Consider the following 7,859-nt stretch of genomic DNA (forward strand, 5'->3'; position numbering starts at 1 on the left):
TCTCAGTCAAAGTGCCAGGAAGGGATTACAACGACTCCACAGTAGTAACAGACTTTCTTCTTCACCTAGCCGGCCACAAGGAGAGCGGGAAACGTATTCTCATGGTGAGATTCAGACACTGTCTACTCCAAGCTGTGAATCGGTGAGAGACACTTTAAGTACCAGTCAAAGCATCTCAGATTCCACCAGGGACCAGCGGCCCAAATTGGCAGACACGCTCGAGGAACGCAGGTGCGGCCAGGAGCTGGGCAAAGTGAATGGACACAATTCAGTTGTTTTAGCCTCATCCCAGGGGTAGGACCCCAGGTGGACATGTCTCCGTCCTACACTCCAGCTGTGTACTGTGGTTGTGGGTGTCCCTCTCCCCAAGAGGACTGGGGCTGTGGCAGGAAAACAGCAAGACACAGGGGAGAGGTGGGAGGGCCAATTACAAATTCGCTCTGAGCATGTCACAGTAGAGCAGAGCACAAAGCCTGCAGAGTCCCACGGGACACACCTGCTCTGCACAACCACACAGGACTCACCACTGTGCACAATCATACGGAACACAGCCACACCACACGTCGCACTGAGCTCAGACCCCAGCCTCCCCCAGTCGCCCTGTGAGTGAAAGGTATCTCGGCCCAGCTCCCTGTGTGTGGAATGGCATGATCCTCTGTTAGCTGCATGTTGGCTCAGGGACAATTGGGTGCCAACACAGGGGGGACGCGGGTCTAGGTGGTTCTGGGTACGGGGAGTTCCTGGCAGCGTGTGGACGCCGAGCTGCCCAGCATGGGCATGAACTCACTGGTCCTAAGTCAGGCTTGTCATGTGGGCATGCACATGGGTGGTGCCCAGGCACCTGTGTCCTTTGTCTGGCCACCTGGTTGCCTGGCTTCCTGGAACACCGGCCCTGCTGGCCCACCCACATGGCCCGCATCCAGGTACTCGCTGCCCCGGCCCAACTGGAGGACCTAGATGCCTGGGCCACACCCCGGAGGCCTCAGCTCTGCAGAGCCAGTGTGAGTGGCCACCTCCCATCATCCTCCTGGCTCTCCCTCCTTGACCCCAGCATCCGGACAGCAGGCTCATCTGCAAGGCCCCATGAGGGCTCACCTGGGGCTATCCCCAGGAGGCACGAGGGTTTCATGTCTGTCTCTTCGCCAAAGTGCATTTTCTCATTGCCTCATAACTAAAACCATCTATGACTTTCGAGAAGGGAAAGACACTGCAAATTCATGTCTTCTTCTTCTTCTTAAAATATCTTTTTCTTTCAAGGTAGGAAGCCAAGGCCCAGGTGGAGAGACAGCCCTCACCTGCTGGCGTCCACGCAGGGGGCCGAGCCGACCTCCCTGTAGATGGCCACTGTCTAGTTCTCTGTCAAACGTAAAGCTGGTGACATGGCAAAGACTAGCGGGTGACAACAACAGCCCGTTTGCAGTCACTCAGGCTCTGGGAGCTGCTCAGGCACTTCAGCATCACCGCCCTTTGGGGACAGGACACCTGGCCCCACGGCCCGGGTGCTCACACGTAACCTGGGTCACACCAACCTCATGGCACGGGGCGCTGAGGGGTGAATGAGAGGGAGGGTCAGTTGTTTAGCAGAATGTCTAGGACTGAGGACACAGCCCCCAGCGGTGGGTGTCAGGGCAGGGCAGGTGACAGATGCCTGAGAGCTGCCACCCCAGGAGAGCTGAGCCCCGGTGGACACAGCGGAGGCCCTGAGGGCCCGGGGCTCGTGGGACCCAGAGGACGCCACCCACAAGACGGCAGCTGAACCCAAGGGGGCCTCCGCCTGCAGGGCTGTTCTGGGCCTGAGGGGATAGCCCCACACCTGCAGACATCACATTGTGTTTTTACGAGTGACTGCTCCATTATCAGATCATCATTCTCCAGGCACGATACCATCAACACACTCGATGAAGAAGAATCAAAACAGATGGAAAGAAATGATGACCCAGTCCAGGAGTCAAAACTGAGGCCAGTGGAAAGCCTAATGACGGTAACAGGGCGGATTTGTGCACAGCCCCCCACCCCGATCACGAGCACTGCGGGTCCCGAGGCAGAGGGGCTCTCGGGAGGGGACAGAGGCCCAACAGCTTGTCCTGAGACTTCTCCTAGCTCTCCCAGCATGCAGTGGGGCGTCCGTGGCCTCCACCCTGCCGACCCCAGGCCCACCCGGTTTCCCTCCCCCAAGTAACCTGGCCCCTTCCTGGGAACAGGTGGGCCATGGACAAGCTGGGGACATGGGAAGGCACACAGCTCCCTGCACTGTTCCTAGTTGGGCCTGAGAGCTGACTAGGAGCCTTCGCTGCCTTCTGCTTCCCCGAATAGCCTCCCGCATCTGTCCCCCGCCTGCCCCTCAGACAGACGGCAGCTCATGTCCCGACTGGGGCAAAGGCCTCCACCGGAGGGGGCGTCATGCTGGCGCCCGTTAACCAGCTCCTGGTTAGAGGGAGGCTCACGGGGAGTCCTTCCTAGCCTCTGGGTGCAGGACGGAGTGTGGGGTCCAGGGCCTGAGCAGCCCGCTAACCACACACTACAGCTTCCCGGAGGACTGGGCACACAACCCTGGACGGCAGGACTTCACCAGTTAGAGGGGACACAGCCCTGGACGGCAGGACTTCACCAGTTAGAGGGGACACAGCCCTGAATGGCAGGACTTCACCAGTTAGAGGGGACACCGTGTCCCCCCAGGGCAGCGCTCTGCTGGGAGAGAAACCACATATCGGGCCAGATGCTGGGCGAAGCTGGGGTAGGACTGTTCTGGGATCAAGCACGGCAATCACAGTTCTCTGGAAATCTCAAGATTTGCTCTTAAACTTGGACGCAGGAGAGGTGCCTGGGTGGCTCCGTCGGTGAAGCATCTGCCTTTGGCTCGGGTCATGATCCCGGGGTCCTGGGATCGAGCCCCTGCATCGGGCTCCCTGCTCAGCGGGGAGTCTGCTTCTCCCTCTGACCCTCCCCCTGCTTGTGCTCGCTTTCTCTGCCAAATAAATAAATAAAATCTTTAAAAAACCAAACCAAACCAAACCAAACAAACGAAACAATGTGGGCACAGGACCAAAGCGTCAAGAACAAGAGAAACCCAGGCGGCTTGTGGAGCTGCGCCAAGCAGAGGCTGTGCAGAAGTCCGAGGCCAGCCCTGCCACGCCCAGGCCCAGGAGCCGCTGGAGGGAGGGTGGCTTCACCGCGTCCCCCCAAGACAGGGCTTCGCCTCTGCGTCTGGGCCCCTGTCTCAGGGGTCTGGCAGTGGACGCTGGCCGCGGCAGCAGAAAGCGGGCTGTCCTCTCCGCAGGCAGGCCCTGGGGATGCCGACGCGGCCTGGTCAGTCAGGGAGCGGGCTTCCGTCTTTCACAGACGGAAGGGGTTCCGTTCAGCCTGACAGAAACATCCAGAAATGCCACCGGGGTCTGGGGCGTGGGGGGGCATGGTGTCCAGGTCTAGGGGAGACCTCTCTCCCCACCAGCACATAGCCCCCAGCTGCACCCAACAGCCGCATACAGAGCAGCCCGTCCAGCTGTCCATGACCGAGAGGCCAGCTCGCCCTAATCTTGCCAGGCTGTGGTTCCTCGGGGGCCGAGGGCTCGTCGTGTGAGAGCAGACCAGCCGACCCGCCGGCTAGCCTGCACAGCAAGGCGGCCTGACAGCCCAGCGCGGCCACGGTCCTGCCCCTGCCGTGCTCACCTTCCCGCATGGAAAGTGGGTGACTCAGGACCGTCAGCCCGATTCACAAAGGGCACTCCTAAGGGTCCTTTCCAGACGTCGTCCCCAGGGATGTGTGGCAGGCGGTGCCGGAGCGGCCGTGCCCAAGGGTCTCCCTTGTCCTGTACACAGACGCCCACTCGCCACCCCACCCGCTTTCCTGGGCTCCTCAGCTCCTGGCGGATCAACACCGCCAGCCCCGCGCAGCCTGCCTTCAGGGCGCGTAGAGCAAACCCCGAGAGAGGGCGGGGAGGTAACTGGGAGCCGAAGGAGGAGAGATCGGGAGACGCAAGCTGAGAAAGGCCTATCAAGGGCGGAGGAGTGCGTCGTCCACCAGCCCGGGAGCACGCCCTGTGCCAGGGGCCCTGAGTTAGTCCATCGGAGCAAGGCTGCCACGGTGTCTCCTTCCCGCTGATTATTAGCAGGATGATGGGATTTGTGGAGAGAATTTCCCTGGGGCTGGAGAATAAGGCAAAGGGGTTGGATCTGCTGTGGGCAGCTGAGCAGAGATGTGTTTGGCGCACAATCATGTGTCTCACAGACGCTGACTTCAAACCTGTCTGGTGGATCCCACAATCTCCTCTTCTCCACTCTCAGCAAAAACAGAGCAGACTCGGGGCCCCCACGTGGTGTTGACCTCAGGGTGCGCACGGCCTGCTTCCTGAGCGAGCCCGCCAGTGACTTGCAGAGTCCTTGCGTCCCTTCTGCTCACCGCCTCCTGCTTGTGCAAAGACTTCCACCCACCCTCACGCCTGCTCAGGCGCAATGTCTGCCACACAGGCCTCCCCACCACTGACCCCCCCTTCCCGAGTCAAGCTCCATGGTCACGCCCGACAGCAAGGGACTCGACACCAACCAGGGTGGGAATGTGTTGGTGGGGATGTCAAGGTTGCAGAATGGACGGCGAGGTCGGGGGAGGGTCGGCCCGGCGGTCCCAGAGGGCAGGAGTTCTCAGGGTGAGGCCGACTGGACGGGATTCAGAGTCTCTCTGAGAGACCAGCTTCCTTCTCAGACAATCTGAGAAGCCAAAGATTTTCAAACACAGGCTTTTAATTGTGACTAAACTTTTTTTTCTAAGTGAATAGTGATTTTATTTCAGAAGCTCGGACACCGCTCTGTATTTTCACATTTGTATTCCAGTGCAACTGGGTTCAGACCTTCAATTGTGCATCAATCATAAATGATAGTCACAATAAACGCCATATTCCACACACTCTGAAAGGGTAGCAAAACGGATTTCCAGGTGGAAGAGATTATACCTCGACACCAGACATTTTCGATATTGATGGAAACGGCTCCTACAAGCTATAGTAGAACTCCCGATGTCCTGTGCTGGGTCCCCAGGGGGTCACCGAACCACAGTAAGGCAGACATGAGCAGAGACAACAGGCCCTGTAACAGGGAAGCCTGGGGACAGAGCCTCTGTGCATCGGGATTGTACGCAGCCAGATGCAGAAGAGGTCAAGGTGGGATTGAAGAAATTGAGCCCAGCCGTGTGGTCTGCTCTCTCTCAGCCCGTCCATGGCGAGGACCCACGTGCCAGGCCTGCCCAGGGGACATGGACTCTTTCTCTCTAGGACTGAGAGTCACTGAGGACAGACAGGCAGGTGTGGGGTGCCACCCCCATTCCCCTGGGGAGTCTGCTGGCCGTGACCTCACTGCCCCGTCCTCAAGGTCTCGGCCTGATCCCCAGAAGGCTGCCTCTGCATCCTCTCTGCCCGTCCACTGACAGCTGGGTGTCTGGCCTGGGAATCCAGCTCCCTCTGTCCTCCAAAAGGCAAACCTCGCTGCCCCACTGTTCCGCCTCTGACGTTTCACGCGGGCCGCTTCTGATCCGCCTGGTGTGTGCACGCGGAGCCTGCCAGCCTGGTGCTCAGCCCCTTGCGGGCAGAGAGGAGAGCTGTGCTCCCCCTGCAGACGCATCCTGCTGCGCCTCGGGCCCTGTGCCTCTCCTGCCCGCGGAGTCCCTGCGGCGGATGCGAAGACCCACGCTGAGCGGTGCTCTTCTCTGTGCTGATCCCGCCGCCCCAGCCGACAGCCCCCTCGGGGGTACCTGAAGCGCAATAAACCGCACACACTCCACGTCTACCCTCGTGGGACCATTACCACAATCAAAATAGCAGACATTTCCCAACACCCAGGAGACTCTTCTGCAGCTGAGGGCTCCCACCAGCAGCAAACTCCACTTCTGGGCTAACTCAGGGCTGCCAGGGCCCCAGCTCCTCGCCATGTGGGCCAGTCCAAGGCCGCCCCAGTGTCCCCGTGACCAGACACAGAGGCCGAGGACGCCCCCTGCAAAAGCTGCGGTCTTGGTAGGTGACTCTCAGAAGTGACGCCTGCCGTCCTGTGGGACTCCACTGCTCAGGTGGAGCTATTCGCGTTGAGTTCCTCCACGTGTGAGGTTCGGCCAGAGTCACTGGTGGGAAAGCCAAGACCACCTCTGTGGGAAACGCCCGAGAGAAGGAGGAACCGGAGGCCTGTTTTCCTGACGGCTCACGCTGAGCAGAAGCACCACACGGGGCCCCCGGGCGCCAGCTCTCTGCACAACCCCGGGCCCTCGGAGCAACACCTGAGGCAGGCGTCCTCCCTCGGCCGCTGAGAGCGGATCTGCTGACACAGAGCCCGGGTTTCCAGTGGGAAGTTCACAGAGCTTCTCCTGAAGGAGGCCTGGGCGGACTTTGAAAGCTGAGATTAGACGCCTCCCCAGGGTCCGCGTCTCTGGAAGCACCTTGTTTCCCAGGACTTGGGAGCTCCTTTCGAGTCCCTTGGACCCTGCGTCTCCCTGCCGGGTCCTGCAATCGTCAGGGTGGTGGGCGTGGACTGAAGTGCTGTCTTCCACGTCGGGGGTCTCACAGCCGTCGGGAAGGGGAGGTCTTTGAGTTTTAGTCTCTGGCCTTGACTCTGAGCCCAACCACGCCCCGTTTTCAGGCTGGCGGCACCGGCAGGCCCCAGGCAGGCGAGCTGTCCCTCTCTCGCCTGTGTCCCTCCCGGTGCCTGTGGTGACCAGGTGGGCGTCTGATGGCCAAGCAAAGGCTCTGCTGATGCTTGTGCGTCTGCCCAAGGAAAAGCAGTCCTGTTTCTCCTCCTACAGCAGGCTTTTGTCCAGGGCTCGGGCTCTCATGGGGCCTCCACTCTCAGGGCTCGGTGGGCAGTGAGCCAACGCCCGCCCAGAGAGCCGACGCCGGCCACGTCCCTGCTCGCCCGGGCCGTCATTCAGAGGACAGCTTGCCTGACCCCCCTTCCTCGGGTGCCGCCTCCCGTGGGGTCTTCTGGCCCCCGACCTTGGCACCAACCATCAGGGCCCAGGCTCCATCTGCTGTTGCTCCAATTCCTGGGCCTGCATTCATTCAGAGGGAAGGTGGTTGGCCCAGAAAAGGCACTTTAATCTCCCAGACCTGTGTGTACTTTGGGGTGTCTGTGTTTATGCATCTTGAAACACACCAATTTCTTCCATCCTGGGGGTTTAGCTTCTCTGTCCTAGGTTAGTTTTTTGTTTCATAATTCCCAAAATAAATTCCAAAAAGTGCCCTTTCAGAATCAGTCAGGCAAGATGAGATGCGTAGAGAGCCCTAGGGGAGCCCCGGAGCTCCAGAGCATCCTGGGGGTGGAGTCGGGGCCCAGGCTGCGCCCCCTTTCAGGCCCTGCAAGGACACACAGCCAAGCACCGAGCCCAGCACTGAGGCTGTCCGCACGGGAGGCAGCGGACAAGCCGAGGTGTCAGCAACCAAGGGGCCCCAGGGGAAAACACAGGGAGGGCTGCTGGAGCCCAAGCAGGTTTGGGCAACGAGGGGGCAGAGCCAGCAGCTCCGTGGGTCCAAGAGGGCCTGGCTGCAGAAATGCTGCAGCATGTGCCCTCGTGGTGCAACACCAGGCAATGCCCTTGGAACCCCGGCAATTTGTCACGCATCTGCTCCACCACCTTCCCTGCTCAGCCTGCTACTTCTGTGGTTCACCCTGCTAACAATCCTAAACATGCTCGTGCACACATGCGCACACAGGCTCGTGCATACACGCTCACACAGGCTCGTGCACACATATGTACACAAGCACGTGCACACATGCGCACACAGGCTCACGCACACATACTCACACAGGCTTGTGCACAGGCTCGTGCACACACACTCACACAGGCTCGTGCACACACACTCACACAGGCTCGTGCACACATATGCACA

Source organism: Neomonachus schauinslandi, chromosome 8 (genome assembly GCF_002201575.2).
Source record: "Neomonachus schauinslandi chromosome 8, ASM220157v2, whole genome shotgun sequence".
Classification (NCBI taxonomy): domain Eukaryota; kingdom Metazoa; phylum Chordata; class Mammalia; order Carnivora; family Phocidae; genus Neomonachus; species Neomonachus schauinslandi.